General features: G+C 26.1%; 1 pseudogene; it reads left to right on the top strand.

Moving 5' to 3' along the window:
- The first annotated feature begins 7,197 nt into the window (after positions 1–7,197).
- LOC145841635 (sphingosine-1-phosphate lyase-like) lies at positions 7,198–17,096 on the top strand (annotated as a pseudogene).
- Positions 17,097–24,008: the final 6,912 nt, after the last annotated feature.

Genomic DNA, 24,008 nt, shown 5'->3' with positions numbered 1-24,008 from the left:
TCTAGCAGACCGGCTTCAACAACGGCTCGTTGATCAGACCTTTGCAAAGAAATAGAATTAATTAAAAAATTCCCTCTAACCTAGTTTTAACAACTTGTTCTTTTCTGACCTTTTTTCGGAGTTTTCTTCTGAAGCCTTAGTTTAGCCAAAAACAAAAGAGAAAAGAAAGGGTTCCGCAGAGCCGGAGTCAAAAAAGATATAATCATAAGGAAAACTAAACAGTAGTACTTGTTTAATAGTCATTGCATTACATTTTTTTTTTTAAGTTTTAAATATTATTTATTGATCTTCGAAACTAAAGTGTGCTTACTGTTCACTGTTTTCAAATAAATTTAGTCGCTTACAACATTTCTTTATAGTCATTAAATATTTCAAGCATGTGTTTTTTTGGTGAATAAATACTCTTTTAGTTTAAAACAGAGAAAAGTACAAACACTTTAAACTTACATTTTAGTACGGTATATGTAACAATGATGCTTCATAAAAATCGATATTTTTATGAAAACTCTTTTATGTACATAGTCAAAACAACCTTCCAAAAGATACCCAACACTTAAATGACGTAGTACCTTTATTTTGCATAAATTTTATGTAAAAATATCTAAAAAGAAAACAATAAAAAGTTACAAATAGTAATTAACGAAAGAAAAATTGAACAAATAAAAGTTATCAAAAAACCTGTGGCAATAAATGGCGCCATAAAAAGTTCTACTGGTAGTTTTTGGAGCTTTACTTTTGTAAACATACAACAAAAAGCGTCTAGGCTTATAATTAATTATCATTTGTGGTTTTTATTTGTAATCAAATATAATTACGTAGATAATAGTAAAATTAAAATATTTATAATATTTATAATACTTTTTATTTTCTATCATTTTACAAACTAATTTAAACCTAAGTAATGGCTATTGTAAAGTTTAATAACAGAATTTAGCTTTTTTTTTTTATTCTTTTAAAGATTATAAGGTTAGTTTAAAGCAAGAAGTAGATGCTATTTTTACTGCATCTTGTTTTAAATAAAGTTAAAAAGTTTTTTATATAAAAAGTGTTTCTACATATGTACTATTACTATACCAATTATTAAACGTTTGAAAAAGTACTCATACCTTAAAAAAATTACACATATGCTAGCAACCATCTAGGTAATACCTGTTATTACATTTTAATCTAAAACCTGCGGCTCGCAAAGCAGTTTTCTGCTAAGAAAACGCTTTTTAAAAGAGTAAAAAAGAACTTTAATGAAAAAATTTACATATAATTGCTATTAAATCAATAAGAACTGTTTAATAATGCTTTGTTGTTGCTTATTTTATCAAGATTTTGGTTTAAACAGTATATTTTTGTTTCTTATTACATTTTTATTTTAATAACTGCTACCCGCAAAAATATTTTCTACACAGTGCGGCCCGCGAACAAGTTTCAATAGAAAAATCGGACCACGTTTCATTAAAGGCTGCCGACTTCTGGTTCAGACGCTAAATATAAATTAACTTGTAGAATGATACTAAACAATAAATATTATAAAGATTTAAATTTTACTTTTATACACGTAATTATTTTTTACAAGTTAAAATCACCATCAAAATGTCTTTATTAGAAGAGTAGGAGCTTTTTGTTGTATGTTAACTAAAGTTTTGCTCTAAAAACTACCAGTAGAGCTTTTAATAATGCAATTGTTTGCAACAGTTTTTTTATGTTATGTTGTAGAAATTTATTTTCTTATCATACTTTTTGTAACTTTTTAGTGTAACTTATTTTTAAGGTAAATATCTTTTTGTTAACTTAGTACAAAAATACCCAAAATAACAGTATGTCGTCATTCCAAAAATTGGCTTCTTTTTGCAAAGTTACAGCAATTATAAACTTAAAAAAGGCTTCAATAAAGATGTCCCACAAAAAGTCTTACTCAAAAAAATTGTTAAAAATTGCTTACATAGTTTAACCAGTAAAGTCTGTTGACGTAAATTTGTGATTACTGAATTTTCAAATGTTATTTTAAAAATTTACTTGTATTTTTATACTAGTACTGTAGGGACATTGGTGTTCAATTTTGAATACAGCCCAGAATTCATGTCTTTAAATTTAATACAAATTTTACTTTTTTGCATTGTTGTACCTAACATGTACATTTTTTAACAAACATACGTATGGTTTGTTCTATCTTTTTAAGTTACTAATTATTTTTAATTTTTGCAATAATCAAATTAAATTTATGTTTTCTTCATCTAATTTCATCAATTGAATATAATACCTTTATTATTGTTTAGGTTTCTACTATGACGTCAAAAGTAGTTTATTTGATTTTTAATTTTGAGGTCACTTGAGCCGACTTATGTGAATACATATACAAATTATAAAAACGATATAAATTAAACTGCAGGTTTTGTGCATCAACTAAAGCTGTATTAATGTAAAGATGCAAGCTAAGTATAGAAAAGTTTTTATACTTTTTTACTGATAAGTAATTTTATATAACTGATTTGCAAGATTAAACCTGTACATAATGATACGTTGTCGAACTATAACTATACTGTTACCACTATTGAACAGCAAAACGACTTTAAGTTACAAGGAAACTGTAAATGTTGAGTTTTTATTTTAGTGCTTAGATATTAAACAGTGTGGTACAAAAGTTAAAATGTTGTATTGTCAATTTAGAATAAAATACAGAAAGTTACATTGAAATCTTAATAAGTTGGTTTTATGTTCAACATTTAATTATAGTAAAATAGGATGAAATCTAAACTCATACAATTTGATTTAAGTTTTCTAAATTTCTAACTCTACTATCAAGTATGTTTTTTTTTTCTTTTATGGTGCTGGACAATTAGGTCCTTGACAATGACGTTAAACTGTGCATAAGTAGTACAACAGTCGACAATTTTTCGCACACCAGACCGTAGGAGAAAATAATTTGAGTTCTTTTCTTTGTTATTCAATAAACAGTAAAAATTATTAAAAAGTATACTTTTAATTTTATTAAGAAAATTTAAATCGTACTTATGATAAACTGAGATTTTTGTAGCTTACGTTGTAACTTTTTTGTATGCTAATGTTAAAAACCACTAGTTAAATTTATTCTTTAATTACAAATGAAAGATTTAAAGTTCAACATAGCATTTTTAAAATAGCCCTTATTAAGGTAGCTTATAATGTATTTTAAATATTCTGTGCGTAAAAAATAAATAGTAATAATTATACAAACAAATAAAACTAAAAAAAGAATAGTTATCGATCAAAATACATCGCTTAAAAATGTTTGTATAAAGCAAACAGCATTCTATGGGAAACGGGTCATATTTACTGACAAAAGTTCCTTCTTAACAGGCCGAATTAAAAGGGAAAAAATCGACGTGGACCACAGCATTATTTTAAAATTTAATCAAAAAGAATATGCGTATAATAGGATTTGTGTAATGAAATAAAACTAGCCAGCATTTTATAGTCATTATCAAGAAATAAACGTTTATAGATGTTTGTTATAACCAAAAAAACATTATTTAACTTTATTGGTTGTTTTTGAAGTAAAAATCACATTGTAGACTATAAGACTTTTGCCTTTTGCGGTTTAGCTTAGAGGTATCAGTTACCAAATTTTGTGTTAGTAGCTAAAAATTTGTCAAAGTTAATTTAAAACTAAAACTTTTATAGTAAAATAAATTATTATAGTTACAAGAAAATTTGTTAATAAATGTCTTACTAATTTCAAAATAAATTTAGAAAGTGCAGAATTTATGACAACAAACAAGAAAACAATAGGTAAATATACATTTTTTAAAGTAAACTTTTTGATGTATAACTCTTAGTTTTTAAAATTAATACTATGTACTTCTTTTTTTAATTTTTTGTTCATTTTTGATTTTTTATTCCATGATTTTAGAGAAGTCCACAACTTCAGCAAACCAAACAAAATTTTACATTTCTTAGTGAAGATGTCAATTACCATACTATAAAGTAAATTTACAATTTATGTTACCACAAGAAAATATGTAGAATCAAATAACTTACTTCCAAAAGATAAAATTACATCACAGTTACATAGGAAGAGGTATTATTATTAACTAAGAAATAAATTATACCTTGTGTAAAATGTTTATAAACTAGTACAATTAAATACACAAGACAAATCATGTAAAGAAATTAGATTAACTATTTTAATATACTTAAATTCTCCTAAGAAAAAATTAAAAGTAATATCTTTACCAAATATATTCAAATTATAACTTCAAAATGCAAACTGAAAACTATATTTCAAGAAGACAAAAAATTGTTTACCTTTAGTTGTTGTCTTACGAATATGTCTTTTATCAGAATAACTTCTTTAAACAGCTGCAGTAATAAAGTGTTCCGAACTACAAAATATAAAAAAATAGAGAAAACCTGCAATAATTTTTTTTATCATACTTAACCATGGTGTTTCTTTTTAACCTTTAAAGATTTTATTTCGACAATACATTCTATATTACATTTAAGTATACAGTGTAATTTACACCCAAATTTATACATAAGAAAAAAATGTGTTATATAAATTGTAATGAATATTCAACTAATTGTATAAAATTCAATTTTATAAAACTGTTATTCTTTTACTCTCAGTGTACCGTTATTTAGTCTAACACAATTAAAACTTTTTATTAACAACATATACTTATTTAAGTATTTTTAGCTAGAAAAAACACTGCTTGAAAAAGACAAACAGTTTGTTTACTAAGCAAATAACATTAACGAACATCGCTTTCTAAAGTTTTCAGTTTTATTATTCATTTTCCAAGTCTTTTGACCTCTTTGTTGTGTTATAACAAAATTTAAAATCTTAAATAAGTTTTGTGTATTTTGAAACAATATGACTAAAGAAAATTTCCTTATTTTTTTTTAAAATATACTTGTTTTTCCTCTATTTCTAAAAATGGTAGATTACTATAAGGTTAAACTAACATTTAAAAGCTCATTTTTTAACTTAAGTAACGAACAATATGATGTTTAATATGTTTAGATAATTTATAATATTCTTGAAAATATTTAGAAGTTTTTTGTTAACAAATATCATTAAAATAGTATATTACTGCTTCATTAAGACTATTTTACTTTTTTACATGTTTAAAATTTGATAGTTAGCAACTATTATTAAAGATGAGTTTTAAAATTTAATTCGTTCATATACATTACTTTTAAGTAATATTTCTAGTTTATTTCAACAGACAGGTGTTTGTGTCGAGTTTTAATTGTTAAGTAGAAATCGATATATAAGACATTCTAAATACATATATATATATCTATTTTTAGTTTCAATGTATTTTGTTTGATATGTTTTTGTTACAAACTATAATCCTAGTTAGACACACTCTTGGAAAAAAGTTAAAGTATTCTATAATCCAAAATACATTTTAAAAGAACATTTTTTTTTTAAATCCTTATTTCGTTTGTTCCAAAAGGTAAGTAACAACACTCATTTAAATAAATACAAAACTGCAGAAACCGATATAGTATTAATTTCTAAACAAATATGAGATTGTAAATTTAACATATTCAATCGCAATGATCTGCTGCAATAAATTGTTTAAAATTACTGCCAACGTTTCACTAATTCTTGTAAAAAACAATCATTAAACTTAATTCTGTTATTTTTATTTTAATGTTTAACTTCAAGCTTTGGTAGTCAATAGATATTTTTTTATTATCTCTCTAGGTGTTTGTCAGACATTAAATTCCGCTTTCTTTAAATAAAGAAATTATTTTTTGAAAAAAAAAAGTAAAAAAATCTATAAGTTATATATATAGAAAAGTTATAAAGTTTCATTAAAAAGGATAATCTTTTTAGTGCATCAAATTTTTAGACTTATTTTTTATTACTTTGTCATAAAAAACTTGATAATATCAAAATTCTCAAATTTTACTAACGAAGTATGTTGTAGTATAAGGTCATTGCTATAAAACCAAATAAAGTATTCATCTTAATATTTTTGGTTATTAAATTTAAATTAAACAAAAGGTAAACTTTTAAAGCTAGGTAAATATTTTCTGCGGCAATTGGCAATTAGAAGTAAAAAATGTTTTTAAACTGTTTAATGTTTTACCATTTCTAGTAAAAGCCATAAACCGAATTCGATTGTCGTTTGTTTACTAATAAATTTTTATTACTTTTGTCTTGTTCAAAAATATACTAATTTAAAGAAGTTTGTTAACTAAGTTTTTGAAAAGTTTCAGACAATCATAATTGGTTGATTTATTTAAATCTTTTTTTGTTTAGTTCTTATTATCTGAAACTGTTTAAAAATTTGATAAAAATTTTTCATTCTATGAATATGTTTTTATCTTTCTTTAGATTTTACCATAACAACAAATGATAAAAGATAGACCAGTAAAAGTTTATTTTTATTTTGATTTAATGAAAATTCAATAGTGGTAGCAATAAAATTGTTTGTTGAAGCTATAAATTTTTTGACCTACTTAATGTTTATTATTTTTCGTAAATAGTAAATTAAATAAGAGTATTAAAGTAATTTTGTATGTTTCTTTTGTATGTATTCTGATTAACTTGTAACTAATAACTAGTTTTAAAAGGTTTTAGATATTACTCAAATTAGAATAATGTTATTTTAGTTGCTAAGTCGTTTTTTATTAATTAATAAATAAATATTCGAAGTAATTTTTTATTGCTATTATCGATAGCAAGTATTTTTAGTATATTTTTAAAACATTAAATTTGATCTGTTTTTTTTTTTTTTTTGAGTTTCTATTAGAGTTGCTTTGAAGTAACAGATTTTTTTTTGTATTTAAGTTTAAGTAAAAATTGGTTTTCTTATATGATTAGTCCAGTTTTGTTTTTGTAATTAGTAAAAACAGCTTTTGTTGTATTTATAGACTGAAATTTACAAGTTTTGAAATTTAATCACACAATGAACATATTTCAAAAACTTAATGAAATTTAACAACCATATGCTAGCATTTATTTTATGTAAATAACTTTTTTTTTTACAAAAGTTAAAATCAACAATATGTTAAAAGAGCAAGAGATTATATTTCTTATTGTATACCTCCATAATTTCAAAATAAAAATGTTTTTTTTTAACTATCTTACATCTTAAACAATGTATTAACTTTTTTTTTACTAAACTTTAAGAAAAACGAGCGAACAAGTTTGTTTAAAAAAGTTTTTCTGTAATACTTTATAACAGAACTTTTAAAAGGAATTGTGTTATGACATCATACTTGGATTACGCTTCATACGTCATCAGCACATTTGTGGTCATTCATCTGACAAATGTTCTGATAAAAAGAGGATTCGAGTTTATGTGGAAGGAAGTCGCTACTTTTATTATGAAGGTAACTTTGTTAATTTTCTATGTTAAGAGAATTTTCTTAATGTTTTAATGGTAGTGGTGTACAAGTTCGTTTTTTAATTTATGCAGATATTAACAACTTAAACTATGACAATAAATTACATTAGGTTAAATTTATCAATTTGTTTGTTAGTGAATCAAGTATTTCGTAATACATTTTACTTTGATTGAATTATTTTGTCTAACTAAAGTTATGTATCAAAGAGCGAAACTGAATTGTTTTTATTAATCAGTTTCCCGGGGTCGAGGGGCTGATTTCTATGGCAACCAAACAAGAAGTTAAAATGTACATCAACGAAAATGTGGATAAAAATGAAAAGGAGAAAAAAACTAACGAAAATATTCCTATTCCAAAAAAAGGTTTGTTTCGATATAAACAGGTTGAAAATCCCAACCTAAGGCAAATTAAAACTTGTACTCATATATGAATTTACATAAAAAGGAAGTATTTTGTTAACTCATTAAATTTATTTTAGATAGGTATGTGTGATTTTTATCAGTTATATTCTAAAATCTAGCCCAGGTATACTTGTTGTAAATGTTAACCACGTCGAGCAAATATTAGGTAATTTTTAACTTGATAAAGTTTTGGGATAGTTTGTAACATTAGCTTTAACTTTTTTAAAACATTTTGTGTAAAATAAAAAGTTAAAATGATCGTTTAGAGTAAAAACAAGATTCTCTCCCGACAAATTATAGCTTTTAACTTTTGTTATCTTAATAAGTAGTAAAACCATAATTTTAAATAGTTGTTATTTTTTAAGTGGTATTACACCAATTGGTTTATTCAGTATTGTTTATTCAGTATTGTATGTAAAGCTTCTTTGTGCACTGAAAAATAAAAAACCTGATTATTTTAAACATTTCATATATCCTTTTTCTTACTTATGTTTAAACGTTCATAGTAATAAAACAGAAGTTTTAATTCTAATTTATATTATGTGTATTTAACCTTTTTTATACTATGTTATTATTAAAACTGTAAAATGAATTTAAATCAAATTTAAACGTAAGTTAATAAAATAGAATATAAAGCATCAATTTACTAAAATTAATTTTAGCAACAAATTGATCGAAAACTTTTAAATGCTAGTGGACTGTTAAGATTTAAAACCGAAAATTTTATCTTTTATGACGTAAATAAAGTTAGAAAACAATATTTATTTGTAGTATTTTTTCTTATCTTTTGTATATAGATAACACATAAAGTGCTGCAATTATCAAAGTTATTTGCTTATTTTCAATTTTGCCTATTTGCAAACAAAACTTTAGAGCAAAAACTAATTTACAAACTATAATAACAACATGTTTATACTTCTGTTTGATATAAAAAACCTCTTTTAGTCTTTTTTTAAATTTTTTCACTGTAAGCAACTTAGTTAACCAAAAATATTAGTGTTCTTGTTTTTGGTTTTTTTTACCGTAAAAAACTTATTTAAATTTTTTTTTTGCAAAAAATTACTGTAAGTTCAAAAAGCTTCTTAATTGTTTACATTTAAAACTATATATTTTGCCTTTTATGCCGTCAATAAATTATTTATTTTTTACTCTTTTGGTTTATATTTTAAATGTAGATACAAATAAAATACTGCAATTATCAAAATTATTTACTATAAAGTAGGTTAGTTTTTGCCGAAAATGCACACAAAAGTTTATTAAAGAGCAAAAACAAAGTTATAAGTATTTAATAAATAAATGTTTACTTCTACTTGTTGTAAAATAGATTTTCACAAATGAAACTTTTATGAAGTTTTTTTTACTATTTTGCGTCGAGTATAAACATTTTATTTTATTTATAATATCAATGTTTTTTTAGAGTTTATTAAATATTTTGCAAACAGCCCTTATACGCTTACTTACTTTTAAATAAAACATACAAAAAAATAAAACAAGTTTTTATAAATTTACAATCGAAGTAGTAACCATTTAAAAAGTCTTGAACACAATATAACTGAACATAACAAAATTAACAAGCAAAACACGTATTAAGTTTTAAAATTTTTTTGTCAATATTACTGTTAAACATATAAAATGAGACCATTGTCTATCGACAAAATAACTCGTGGTTTTTCGAGTCTATAGTTTAATGAGTGTAATCAAACACAACTAAAACATTTTTCACAAAAGAAAACATTTATAATTGTAGAAAACTGCAAACAAATAAAAACAGGTGAAATATTGTCACGAACAAAGTTTTTTGATTAATTTGCAAAATAATCTATATAAAAATAAATTATAACAGGCGAATCCGAAGAATTTTTAAGAAATGAACTGGTTAAGTTAAAAGAGGGAAACAAAGATCTTTCCAAAAAAGGAAGATTGTTCGCTTACGTATATACTTCAGAGGGAATTCAATTCGAATTGCAAGTTAGTGCTTTTACGTTGTTGTTTATTTTTTTAAGCTTTTAATAATATTTTCGAACTTTTAATAACATTGTGGCACTTAAAGCATTTATTTACATGTTTTCAATTATTTTTTCAAACTTAGGTTACAAAATATTTATCTTATAGTTACAATTTAAAAGATAAAAAAAAACTTTAAAAAAAAAACAAAAAAATTTAATAAAAAAAGAAAAATAACCGAAGCTGAAACAAATCTTTGTGATTATAAATGTTCTGTAAACTTTTGATTTAGTTTATTAACAATTTATCCAAGTCCGTTTTAATTAAGTACAACTATGCAACGCACAAAGTTGTATTCTACATACTTAATAATGAAGAAGTTTTCACAGAAAAAATATTTTTTTTCACTTTTAATTTATTACAGTCAGAGATATTAAAATCCTGATCATTTTGTTTTATATTTGTCTATAACTAAAATAACTCTAGCTGTAAAAATTTTAATTTTCACAAAGTAAATATACTTAAAGTAAATAGTCTTCTTATTGCTAAAGACTCTCTTTCGTTTTTTACAGAAAGAAGCATTTAAAATGTTTACGAATCTGAGTTATGACGATGACAAATACCGAGATCTAGTAGTTACATATATGGAGTCATTTATGCACGACAACGCGTTGAATCCGATGGTTTTTCCCGCGCTGAGGTAATTAACTTAAGATTAATATTTATTTTGTTATATTTTATTGATATCTGATAGATACATATATGGAGTCGTTCATTCACGACAACGCGCTCAATCCGATGGTTTTTCCCGCCTTGAGGTAGTTAACTTATTAAAGTAGTTGTAATAAAAGATAATTAATATATAAAATATAAAGTTTAACAAAGTCCAAGAAAATAAAATAAGATGTTTTTTTCTTTTTTGATTTTTATGTTTTTTAAGGCTAAGAAAACTTTTCTTTTTAAATAAGTTTAAAATAAGTTAATTAAGGCTGAAAACTATAATAGATAATGATAACTTTTTCAAGCTACGTTTTATATCAAACCTTAATTTTGACCAAGCTCTATTATAATAAAGCCAGCAGCAATCAAGAAAACAGAAAGTTCGAGTCAGAGTGGTAAATTCTTTTTTTGGTACTCTTAGTTTGTTTAAAAACCTTTGTAAAGTTTTTTTTGTTTTAGAAAGCATTATCAGAAAATTTAAACACTAACTTAAATAAGTTTACAAAGTACTATAATGCTTTTTTTATGAACTTAGAATTCAAAAATCAAACATATTACAATAACTTTAAGTATCTAGTACCAATTCGAAACAAGAACGAAATTCGTCAGCAGACATGCTGCACTAAGACAATGACGTAGTAGAGAGCGTGACGTTATAATAAACAAAAACCATAAACTAATAAACTATACAGGAAACTCGAGAAGCTTATTGTAAAACCTTGGTCATAGTTAGGTTATAAAAACATTTATAAAAGGTTTGAAATGTTTGTAATTATTTCTATACAGAAAGTTCGAGAACGAAGTTGTAAGCATGACGTCATACATGCTTCACGGCGACAATGACGTAGTAGGATCAGTGACTTCAGGCGGAACTGAAAGTTGCCTGATGGCGATGAAGTCGCACAGAGGCAGGGCGAGGAAGCTGAGACCCAAGATTAAGAATCCCAATGTGGTATGTTTATGAAAATTGTGTTTTGTTATTTTAAAATTATAAACAAGTGTTTTTATAGCAAATTAATAAAATTCATACTACATTCAGTTGTAAATTGATGGTTTGAAGGTCACATTAGGGTTGGGCCAGAAAACTGAGACCTAAAGTAAAAATTTCTAGTTTGGTTAGTATGAATATTTGCATTTGTTTAGTTGTATATAATTATACTCAAAAGTAGAGTAATAACGGCTAAAAACTAAAACTCCCTTTTTAGTTGGTAATAATTATGATACTGGGTGAAGAATGCATTAATAATGAGAATGAAACTTATTTATACAAAAACATTTCGAGCCTGGGCCAGAATTAAAACTTGTTGTTAAGTATCTTAGTGGTTGTAATAAAAGAATTAAGAGCTCAACATTAAACTTTATTAGTTTTTGTTTTCCAAACTGTGTGCTATAAAACAAGCTAAACTAAATTTTAAAAGTGGCTTAAAGCACTTCAATCAAACTAGTGCACTTATTCTTTAAGACCAAACTAATTTTTATTCTAGTTTTGCTTAAATATTTTACTTTCAAACTATTTTATTAATTTGGAACAGGTAGCGCCCGTTACAATCCACCCAGCTTTTTCAAAAGCAGCAGAGTATTTCGACATCACGATAAAATACGTCCCAGTAAACCAATCAACGTTCACTGTTCACTTGGACGAGTATGAATCTCATATTGACATTAACACGATATTGTTATCAGCATCAGCACCAAGCTACCCGCAGGTTATCTACACATGTTTACTTGTTTAGTTGTTTATAGCTATTGTAAGTTTTCAAACATACTTAGACGTTTGTTAAAACTAAATACTAAAGCGCATTTATAAGCGTCCACTGTTTTTAATTTGTATTTTAAGTTTCAAAAATACCTTTACATATGATGCTTTGGCGTTTAAATAAGCTTTGGCTATAAAGCCAAACATTTGTTTTTAACTTCTTTCGTTTAAGTACTTTTATTTAGTGACCTAGCTTCTTTCTAAGTATTTATCTATACATAAGGTTAATGTTCTAGTTTGATTCGTCGTAACAAAAACTGTTTATTAAGGCGATAATGGACCCAATCGGTGAAATATCATCGATTGCAGTCAAACACAACTTGCCTCTTCACGTAGATGCTTGTTTTGGTGGATACATGTTGCCTTGGTTAGTTAGAATATGTACGTAGCTTAGTAGTTTGCTGAATTCTCGGCTTATTACCAAAACCATGTTTAGTTTAATTGATACTTTTTAATGCTATAAAAGTATAATGTGTTTTTGCAAAAAAACCCACAACACAAATACCTTATTTTGGATTAGGTTTAAGCCAATCTGTTTGGTATTTTTGAACTTAAGACCTAAAAACCTAACAGTTGTGTTTATCTTAATAAAGTTTTGTTTTTAACGGACTAAACTCTAAAAAAGTTAATTTTATGTATACTTTTTACAACTAATTTAAACTTTTTTTATGATACACAAATGCTTTTTTTGAAAAGTGATGTTTATTAAATTATCTATTGAGAAGAAAGATTTTTATTAGTAACAAACTTTTTAAACGTTAAAAACAACTGATTTAAAAAGAAAAGTGTTAAGAAACAATCCTTCTTTAGCCTTTACGCAAGCTGTAATAATTTACGAATGTTGTTTTAAAGTAAAAGGAAACATTGACTAAATTATTGATTAAAAGCAAACAAAAATTGCAGCAATATAAATACAGCAAACGACGATTTGTAAACAATAATCTTTACAGCTTTCAAGTTAATTAGTAAGTAAGTAAATAAACATTACTATGAACCGTAACTTGTGCTTGCTTTAAAATTATTAAACAGTAAACAGTACTTTTTACAGCTTTTGAGTAAGTAATAAACATTAATTTTAACCATAACTTGTGCCTGCTTTGAAACTACTAAACTTAAAAAAATAAGCAACTTGAAGACTTTTACGCTAAATTAATATGCAGTTAAAAGCTTAAAACAATCATATAATTTATTTTTTTTCGCTGCTAGTTAACAAGAAATATTTTTTCAAACTTTTTGCATTTTTAAACAAAATTTAAACGGTGATTTTAGTTTGTTGTTTGTTTAACAAAACTAAATACATTTCGAATATTCTTTTTCTCAGAGTTGACCGTTTACCGGGGCGTAACATACCAGCTTAGGACTTTCGACTTCCTGGAGTGTCCTCCATAACAGCTGATCTTCACAAGTATGGGTACGCCACCAAGGGAGCGTCTTGTGTTATGTACAGGTCAGTATAAAATTGTTGATTGTTATTAGTTATTTTTATTACCCACAAAGGTATATAGAAGTAACATTATAATTTTAACATACGTAATACATTTACTAAAATACAATCAGTAGTTCACAGATCATATAATGTATGTTCTTTAAGTAGACATATACAAACAAAAATATAAAAAATACTGTTTATAAATTAGATAATGTATAAAGTAAAATAATAAATGTTAATTAAAATAATAAAAAAAACAAAATTAGATATAATTCTTGGAAACTCTTTATTCCCGTTAAAATTACAACAGGTCTTCGGAGATCAGAAAGTTTCAGTTCTTCAGCTTCGCAGGATGGCCCGGTGGTTTGTTTGCATCTCCATCTATGGCAGGATCAAGACCTGGTTAGTTAAATTTATAAACTTAACTTGTATAAGTATAATGATTTTTTAACGAATTATATATACTGTTTAAATTTTTATGCAGCATAGTATGTTGATTAAAGTACAGTGACTGGTCAGTTAGATAACAAGTTAGTTAAGTTTATTTTTCAGTTCAGCCTTTGATATTGGAAAGACCGTTTGTGTGTTAATTGTTAAAGCTGTATTTTATAAAAAAAGTTGGCTTTTAGTTTTTTGAATAAGTTATAAAATCTTTTTTTGGCTGTGTAATAACCATATTTTTTTTTCGAAAGGGACTGCTTCATTAAATAATATAAACCTGGCTTTTGCAAAACATTAAGCGGTTTCCTGCTGTACAAATCAACAACCAAAAGATTTTTTCGTTCACCAGTTCCTTAAACTAAATTTGTTGAGCGTTTCTGGTTTTTATAGTCGTTAGATAAACTTAATATTAATTACAACAATACTTGTTCAGTAAAACCTAGATGATATTTGAAGGCAATTAATTATACAAAAATAAACGCATCAGTTTTGTTGTTTTGTTAAAATAAAAAAAAAATTATCGACATAAGTCAAAGTTACAAACATATTTTATCACAAAAAAAGAAAAACTATTTTCCCAATAGGTGATCACCTATTTGCATCATTATGACGTAATAAGTGAAGACTAAAATTTATATAAAGATATGATTTGACAAAAGCATAAAATATTGTTTTTTATTAACGTTTTATATGATCCTTAACATTAACTAATTTTACACTTAATAGTAGTTATTTAATTTAAAACTAGTTATTTTTTATATCAGGTGGCCACTTAGCTGCAGCATGGGTCGCATAGAGATCTTTCGGACAGGAAGGATACATCAATATGGCATCCAAACTGATGGAAGTAACTGAGAAAATGAAGAACACAATTAACAACACACCAGTTTGTTAATTAGCTTATAAAATTTGATAACAAATATAGTTTATATGTTTTAACCTCATTAGTTACGTTGTTTTTATTTAAAAAATGAGAATAGAATCATCAACAACATTCGTTTGATAATTTAATTTCAAAGTAAAATTTACATTGGCTTTTATACTTGTATTGTATTAAAGGTAAAAAGTACGATCAACACACTCTATATATTAACAAAAAAAAATTCCTTAAATGTTTCATCGATTTTTGTACTTGTGTTATAGTAATTTTATTTTTAAGTAAGAATACAACCAATAACACCCAGTATCTTAATTAGTTTTTTTTTGTAGTTTAATAGCAACTTGTGCTCATATTGTAGTAATAATAAAGAACATGATTAACCAACCCCGTACACTCGTGTGACTATTTATGAAAATACTTCATAAGTTTTTATACCTATGTTATAGTAATAATAAAGATTTTTTTTTGTAAAAGTTTCATAAGGGTTTGTAATTATGTTTTAATATAATAATTAATTTGTAATTTAACATTTTAGTATTAATATATACATCGTATATATGTGAAGTTTTTTAATAGAACTAACTGTTGTACGTAAGTATTTTAAAGAACTAAACAAAATAATGAACACTTCGTTATTTCTGAAAATCAACAGTTTGTCCAATTAATTTAAAAATTAGTCCAGGCACAGTCTTAAAGCTTTAATAAAGTTTCTTTTATTACTAACAGGGACTAAAAGTGTTACGTAATCCTTTAATGACTGTATTTTCATTTAAGTCGGTTATAAAAAATTAAATATATTAAAACATAAAAATATACAAATTATATATAGCTACAGAGTAAATAAAACTTTTCGTATATCAACAGGGTCTAAAAGTGTTAGGCAACCCTCTAATGACCGCTTTTTCTTTTGGATCGGTCGTTGAGAAATTAAATATATTCGCAGTGGCTGATATGATGGAACAAAATAGTAACAATACTTTTTTTATTTTCATTAAGTTAGTTTTTACTAGTAATGATTTTCACTTTTAACAGTACGCAGTAGTGTAACTTTTTAAGTATACCTTTGTTAAATTTATTGCTTTATATGTAACTGTTGTTTGTTTCAAGCGATACATTTCGATGTATTAATGGTATAAAAATATTTATTTTTTAAAACTATCATAAAAAATGTAATTATATTGAAATTTAATATAAATACCCAATTGTAAATATCAATTGTTTTTATCTATTTGAGTAAATATTGGCTACGATAAACTCTGCAATGAAAATGTTATTGAGAAAATTAAACAAACATTTGTTTAAAAGTTTTAGCTTTGAAGTTGAAATATCGTTTTTACGACTACGTTGACCTTTTACGCTTTGATAATTTCTATTTTATTAAATTGTAAGCTGTAGATTTCATAATGTACATATTTTTAATTATTTATTTTTTATAACTTAAAAAAAAGCATTTTGTCTGCTAAACCTGAAACGCTACTTATCAAAATCTGCCTGCCTCTATTTTCGATTTTTAATATTGTACAGTTTTATTTAGATTCTATACGTCATAAATGTATTTTAACTTGTTAATGTTTCTTTAAAAGTCCAATTATGTTAATTCATAATTTGTTTGTAAACATTTATTATTCTATAAATACATTTGCAATTAATATGCAAGTACAAATAGTTGTATTATTAACAATTCCTAGCTTTATTTTTGTATGTTAGTTATTAAAATGTAGTAACTCTTTTGCGATAAAGAAATATAATGGAGAAAATGTTATATCTTTAATAAAGTGTATTTAAAACTGTACAAGTTATTTAGAAACAGTAGTAAATTTAAAAGTATTTATTTTCATGAAAAAAACTAACACAAAAAACTAATCAATTAATAATAAAAAAGAACCTTCATACAAGTATACCTTTTTAAATTGATAATTTAAGCAACAAGCGCCACAGGTTAAAGGTAAGAAATTTATATTCAAGAGTCAAGATAAAAGTTTAAATTGATAAAAAAGAGCTAAATTGATTTACAACAATAAAATATTCACAGGTTGGAAAATAGAAGTACAAATAAATCCGGATTGTATTCACTGCTCAATTTTACCGACCCACATTAAAAGCTGTGATGATTATATGAAAAATTTAACTGAATGTGTCGATCATATTATAGTAAGAGTATGTATAATTTATGACATAACTATATAATTTATATAACTAAATATAATAAAACTAAGTAATGTTGTTTTATTATGTACAAATAAACGCAATGATAGCTCACAATAAGTCTAAACACTTAAAGTTAACAGCTAGAAGGAAAACGTGCTCTGGATTCCCTCCTTGACGTGTCACTGGTCTCCGGTCGCTCAGTTTCTGGCACTCGACGTTGGTCCGTCTCGTTTACAGAATCTTGATGAACGTGGCTTGATCTTCTTTCGTTTCCTTTCCGTAATCGGGGCGTGGCGATAAAATACAATATAAATAGGCACGATAATATAAATATGTATAAGTATTACAATACAAATACAATAGTAAGTAGATACGATGATATAAATATGTATAAATATTACGACAGAATTATTTAAAAGTACGAAAACAACTTGTTCGTAGAAGTGGTCGTAGAAGTTGTCTGCTGCAGTATGCGTAGGCTTATGAGTATGGCACGTTAAGAACTCAAATCGAGTTGTTCGCCCCGTCGACGTTGTTGAATAAGAAGGTTTTCTCGGGTGTCATCTAGCTTTTCCAAGATGGCGACTTATGTTCAGAGCGCCAAGAGAAGGTTTTTCCAAAGATTAACTAGCTTTTCCAAGATGGCGGCTAACGCTCAAATTCGCGAGCAGCAGAGTGTCGCTTCGTGCTTGTTTCGAGGTAAATGACCTGCTTCACGCTCTGATTGGGCGTATTTATAGTTTTCCGATTCTTTTTCTAGAATTTCCGTAAATCACGCGATCTCTCATTTTCCTGGACTTTAGACTGTAGATCACTTGATCTCCCATTTGATTCTCTCATTTTCCCTTAGCCACACCCATAAACAAGCTATTTCCAGTTCAATCAAGAAATCAAAAAAAAAACTTTTTAACTAGCACTTATTTTGTTTGTGAAAAATAGTTTTTTTTGGGAATTAGGTTTACTATATTTATTTGTTGTTTTTTTTAAAGAAAAAATATAATATCAAGTGAAAAACATTAATTTCTTTAAATTATCAATATTTGGACACAAGGAAAAATAAAATTTTGCATAAATGTCCTACAAGCCGAATTAGAAGCCGAATTAGAAGCCGAATTAGCCGAACTCAATCGCAGAGAAGCTGCTGGAGAATCAAAACGCAATCGCTCTGTCGCCATACCGAATTATGACGTCACGAGTACAGCGTCACATAATGCAACAAAAATACCTGTTAAGAACCAACGTTCTGAGCAACCACGGCCAGAATCACCAGGGCCAGAGTCAACGACCAGAGCCAAAGATCCAAGCCATTCCAACCAGCACAACAACGGGCAGTCCCAACGGTCCAGACAACCGCAGCCAGAATCACCAGGAACAGACTCAACGGTCAGAGCCACTGAAGCCAGAACCTCCACGACAAGCACCAACGATCAGAGCCATCATAGCCAATACTTTATGGGGCAGTCCCAACGATCTGGGCAACCACAGCTAGAGCCAGAACAGTTAGAGCCAACGGCCGATATAGAAGCTTACAGAGAGACGTCTCCACCCTTGATAACACAAGCAATACCTGCGCCATCAGATAAGGATGCAGAGACAAAGCAAAACATAAACGAAAGCAAAGCAGCGACTACAAACATTTTTTCCAGCGTTAATTCGTCCGGCAAAGCGATGAACTCACGAAAGTTGCTCCTTTCTCTAAACAAAAGCACAAAAGCGACGTCACAAAACGGCAAAACTAAAATAAATGTTAAAACTAATTGCGAATTTTTAACAAAAAAACACATTTCATACTTTAAACGCAAAACGATTACGAATAAAAAAAAACTTTTAGAAATTAGCTTAAAGCAGATTTTTAAAACAAACCACGTATTAATTTGGTTTATATTTCACAAATGGCGATATAAAGTCAATGAAAGTTTAAGCAATAAGGAAGCACGCATTTTTAAGACAAACCACGAATTAGTTTGGCTTATATTTCACAAATGGCGTTTTTAAACAAAAACATCTTAAAACAATATTGAAGCACGCATTTTAAAAACTAATCACGAATTATTGTGATTCTTTTTCTATCGATGGCGCTTTAAACATTTTAAAAACGAAAAACTTGTTAGTCACATAATAAACCGTTGTGAAACTTTGAATATTACTTCGTAGGAAACTCTTTATCGCTGAAAATTAAAGTAAGATATTATTGTAGCTTTACGGTCAATTAACTCTTAGAACGAAAAGTTAAGACCACCAAATTAGTAATTTATTTCTATTTAATTATAGCAGCCAACTAGTCTAAGAAGCTTTCTGAACAAAGCTTAGTACGAAATCGAGTCGTAAGAAATCGAAGGAGTATTTTTAAAGTTTAATCTTTAACTTAATTTTTTTGCTGAGCTCTTACTAATACTAAAAAAAATTGCCTTATATTGTTATACTTAACTTCAATTTAATTTTTAGCAACAATTTTATGTTCAAACTTTGAACTATGATATTACAGTTATACTATAATAACCTTAGTAATTACTGGTAACAAACTTTATTACCATGTTTTTCTATTGTTATATACTTCAGCTTACTTATAAAAACACATTTCTAATAACGTCATTCGAGGTATTAAAAATCTTGTTCAGTATTTAAACGCTAACAAACAACTTTGTTTTTTACTTTTCTAGAATACTAAAGTTTTAAAAATTAGTTCAAAGTTCAATAGCTATATTTTTTTACGAAAACAAGTTTAAACTTTTGAAATGCATGTAATTGCTTGTTTTGTCAACTAACTCGTGTTAAATGTGACATGTTTATTTTACGCTAAAAGTTTGTCTAAAAAATAATTCGTTTAAACTGAAGCTATAAATGTTTTTAAGCTTCTTATAAACATACTTGAATGTACTTGAAAATGCTTGAAAAAGTGTCTTCTTATATTTGTACTTTTAGTTAAATTAATTCAAGTAGTTGCTTTCTTTCTTTTTGAACTTTCGCACGAAAACGGCTCGAGAATTTAAAGTCATCGACAAGACGGCGAAGGAGACGCAGAGATCTGATGTACCATCAGCACTGTGGCCGAGGTGGAAAACAGATGAGCAGACCAAGCATGTACGAGGAGGGTGTACGGGAAACAACGAAGCGCGAGTACTATCAGTAAAGAATTCTGAAATTTTTTTGAGTTTTTGTCATCTTATAAATTGTTTAAACTTTTTAATTCTGCGCGGCATCAACGGATTTTATAGAATTTTAAAAGTAAAGTAATACTTTTTTACTAAACAAGATAAAAGTCGACGACAGTCGGCGGTCATTTTTGATTTATGCTTCTATATTAGATGTTGTTTAGTGTTTTTTACAAATTCTAAATTATTTAAAGACAATATTTTCTTATCCACAAAAGTAAATTCAAAAATGGCGAAATTAGTGAAAGGAATGTAACAATTTAGCATTGTTTTTCTGAAGCTGAAAGCGGTGTTCTTTTTCTTTTTTTTCTCTCAAAGTATTCCACCGCTTAAATTCAGTAACGTGCTACTTTTGGAGAGTTAGTTTTTAGCTTCGTAGTTGATAGCACTTTGTTTGCTTAGAAGTGTTGTGTTCGCCTCGTACTTTTTGTACGATGGCGACTGTTTTTTTTATGAACTTTTGAATTAAAGTAGCGTATTCGTATAGTTTGCTTTATGTTTAATCGTATTTTCTATTCAATGTAATACAGATTTTTGTTTATAAGACTCGATTTCTTTATTTACAATTAGTTTAAGCATTCTAACAATACAATATAACTACTTAATTAGGCTAAGCTTAAATTATAGTCTAAGTTAATTCGCATTTAAATTAGTCGACTTAGCTAAGTATTTCTAAACATTTAAATACCGTCACCGATATTGTTATAACGCGTTGAGTCAGATAATAGCCAGGTTCGCGTATTAAGTAACAATTCAAGTTTCGTGTGACCGGCAAAAATCTAAGGCAGAAAAGTCTTTTGGTAAAAATGAATAAATTAAAAAAGTTCTTAAATTTATTTAGAATTACTGAGTACTGATAAGTACTTTAAATTATTCACTGATCTCAACAAATTACAACTTTAAATCGAAAAGAATATTCAAATAAAGATTTAATTACACAAAATATAGTTTTAAGGTCTTTGGTTCACCTAAATGGTTGCAACTTGAATTTGATTTTAAAGTTTAAACTAATATTAGATGTTTACTACATCTCGTCCGAAAGTTAACGTTTTGTAAATTATAACGCATATTTATCTATCAAAAAAAACTTTTTTTCTTAAACTCTTTTTATCAGCTTGATATAATATTTTTGTCCAGTATCTAAATATTACAAAAAAATTATCAACTTACATTTTACACTTGCTATGTAAGTAAGTTTCCTTCATTTTATAAAACTAAAGAGTTTTAATAAAAAATATTAAAAAATGAAACTATTTTTAATTTAAGTAACACAGCCCTAATTAGGAACATTTATTACAAAGTTATCTGAAGATACTAAATAGATGTGAATAATACTAACAAATCAAAGCAAATACATAAACTTATACTCATAATTATGTTGTAAGACCGTGTAGCCTAATGGATAAAGCACACGACTTATAATCAAGGGATTGCGGTTTCTGGTCCCGCAATGGTTGTTTCACAAACTTGAAATCAAAAAACTCACAATCAGGAATAAAAGATAAAAATTAACTTTAAATCAAAAGATAGCAGACCAGAATCTTTAGATGGTCGCTTTTAATTTTAAATATATTTGTTCAAATGAAAGAGAAAATAATGTTTCACATATGAAACTTAAATGATTGGTATTAAAATTATTAGTTACCTTAAAATTTATTTATTTCTAACCTTAAAAACATATTTTGCATACTTTTTTGAAATTAAAATTAAACTTCTCTCTTTGAATCTTTCTAATTCTATGAAAGAAATAAAATTCTAATGAAATGTTTCTGAAAGATGTGTTCTTTAAACTATAACTTTTAAAAATCATACAATTTTTCAAGGTTTTTTTTTAGTTTTGTTTTGTTATTTGTAAAGAGTCATTGATTTTACTATATAATTAAGTATTCAAACTTAATAAACACTATTTTGTTCATTTTAAGATACTAGATAATCAACTAAGTACTAAAACTAAAGTCGGAAAATTTTATGGTAAAGATTAAGAGTTGAAAAAGCCTCATAATTCTATTTAGAACTACTGAGTACTGATAGTATGTTTTGATATATGTTTATAAAAAGGAGTAAAGGACTTTAACTTAAAAGAATTATATTAAACATTTTTATGAACAATAATTAATCAACTGTAAATGAAAAGAAGTAGAACAACAAACATGAATTAATGAGGTAATAGTCACTGTAATTAAAGCTAATGAAAATTTGGATTGTATATATTATATATAGTGGGTAAATACAAACATTAAAATCAAACTTAGTACAACTTAAAACAACAAACTAAAATTTTATAATAAAAAACAAAGCACAAAAAATTGAAACTTTTATTAAGCATTCAAAGCCATGAAAAAAAATTCAATTATAATATTTAAATAAATTTAATAAGTTTAAGTAAGGGTTACATTTTCTTTGACAAATATACGAAACAACTAAGCTTACTATCTAATTTTTTATATTAAACTTAGGTAATTTTAGGTTCAAATCAAATTATTTCCTTTAAAATTAAGAAGTGTATATTAAGGTTTGCTTAGTATTAATATAGTAAATATTAAAACTAAAAATAACATTTTAAAGAAAAACAGAATATGGTTGGACGTAAGAGCAAAATTATTTATGTAAATATTTTGTATTGAATAAAGTTTTTTTTTGCTTATAACGTAATGCTAGAATTTTTTCTAGCAAAATGCAGTACGACATTATTTTTAAAATTTTTATATTTGTTTTACAAACGGACTTTTCAAAACAAATCAATTGAATAAAAGTTTAAAAGTAATAATTTTTTATGTGGAGTTTATCACGTTAACGAAAGAAATAAGTTTGATCTATGGTTTCTCAATTTAGTTTTTAATAATTTGGTATTCTATAAAAACCATCTGTGTTGGATAAAGATACTAGTTATAACTAACACTAACAACAATTGTAATAACTAATCATAGTCTTTACATTATAAACGTATTTTAAGTTCTAAGCTTAGTACTAGTATAGTAAATATTAAACTGTAAATAGGTGTTTATTATAAAATAGGTTATGATTTGATGTAAGTAAACGGGCAAAATTATTTCGCAAAAAAATTTATAAAAATAATTTATCTTTTAGTTTAAAATATAACACTAGAATGTTTGTTTGCAAAATTTTTCGTATAAACTGTCAATTATGCTGCATAGCTTAAATCACCAAGATACATGTGAAAACAAATTGTTCTAATTACTAATGCGTGTAATTTTAAGTTAATATAAACAAATAGTTTACGCTTCAGTGCTTATTTAGCATATAAACTTTTAGAATTTAGACGACTCTGTTCAGCAGACTTTTTTAAGAACACTGCAATTCAGGTTTACAAGAAAAATTAGGTTATGATTCAAGTTGTTGTTTTTTTTTCATTTCAAACTAAAAAATGCAAAAATGATTGACAATTCAGCTTAGTTTACTCATTAACAGAAAAGAAACTTATTTGTAAATTTATTTAAAGTATTTTGCTATTTAACAGACTTGTGAAAATGATGCTCGCCGAAAAAAAGTTTAATAAATGAAAAATAATTTTTGTTTAGGAAGTTAAAAACAAACACAATTAGTTTAAGTTTTTTATTTACTTGCACAATTACAAGTTATTTAGCAATATATAAGTTTACAGTAAACATAAATAACTTCTTACTTTTTATAAAATGATCTATTTTTGTTTAGAAAATATCCAGTTTTATAAAAAAGTTGTTATACCATTTTTTAATTCAGTTAAATTTATAAACAAATGCTCAAAAAATTTAATCGCACGGTTTTTAGAATCAAATAGTTTTGAAGAATGAATACAAAC

This window comes from Thalia democratica, chromosome 7 (assembly GCF_965202585.1).
Source record: "Thalia democratica chromosome 7, ktThaDemo2.hap1.1, whole genome shotgun sequence".
Taxonomy (NCBI): domain Eukaryota; kingdom Metazoa; phylum Chordata; class Thaliacea; order Salpida; family Salpidae; genus Thalia; species Thalia democratica.
The sequence above is the reverse complement of the archived record's forward strand: the minus strand, read 5'-3'. Positions and strand labels throughout refer to the sequence as shown.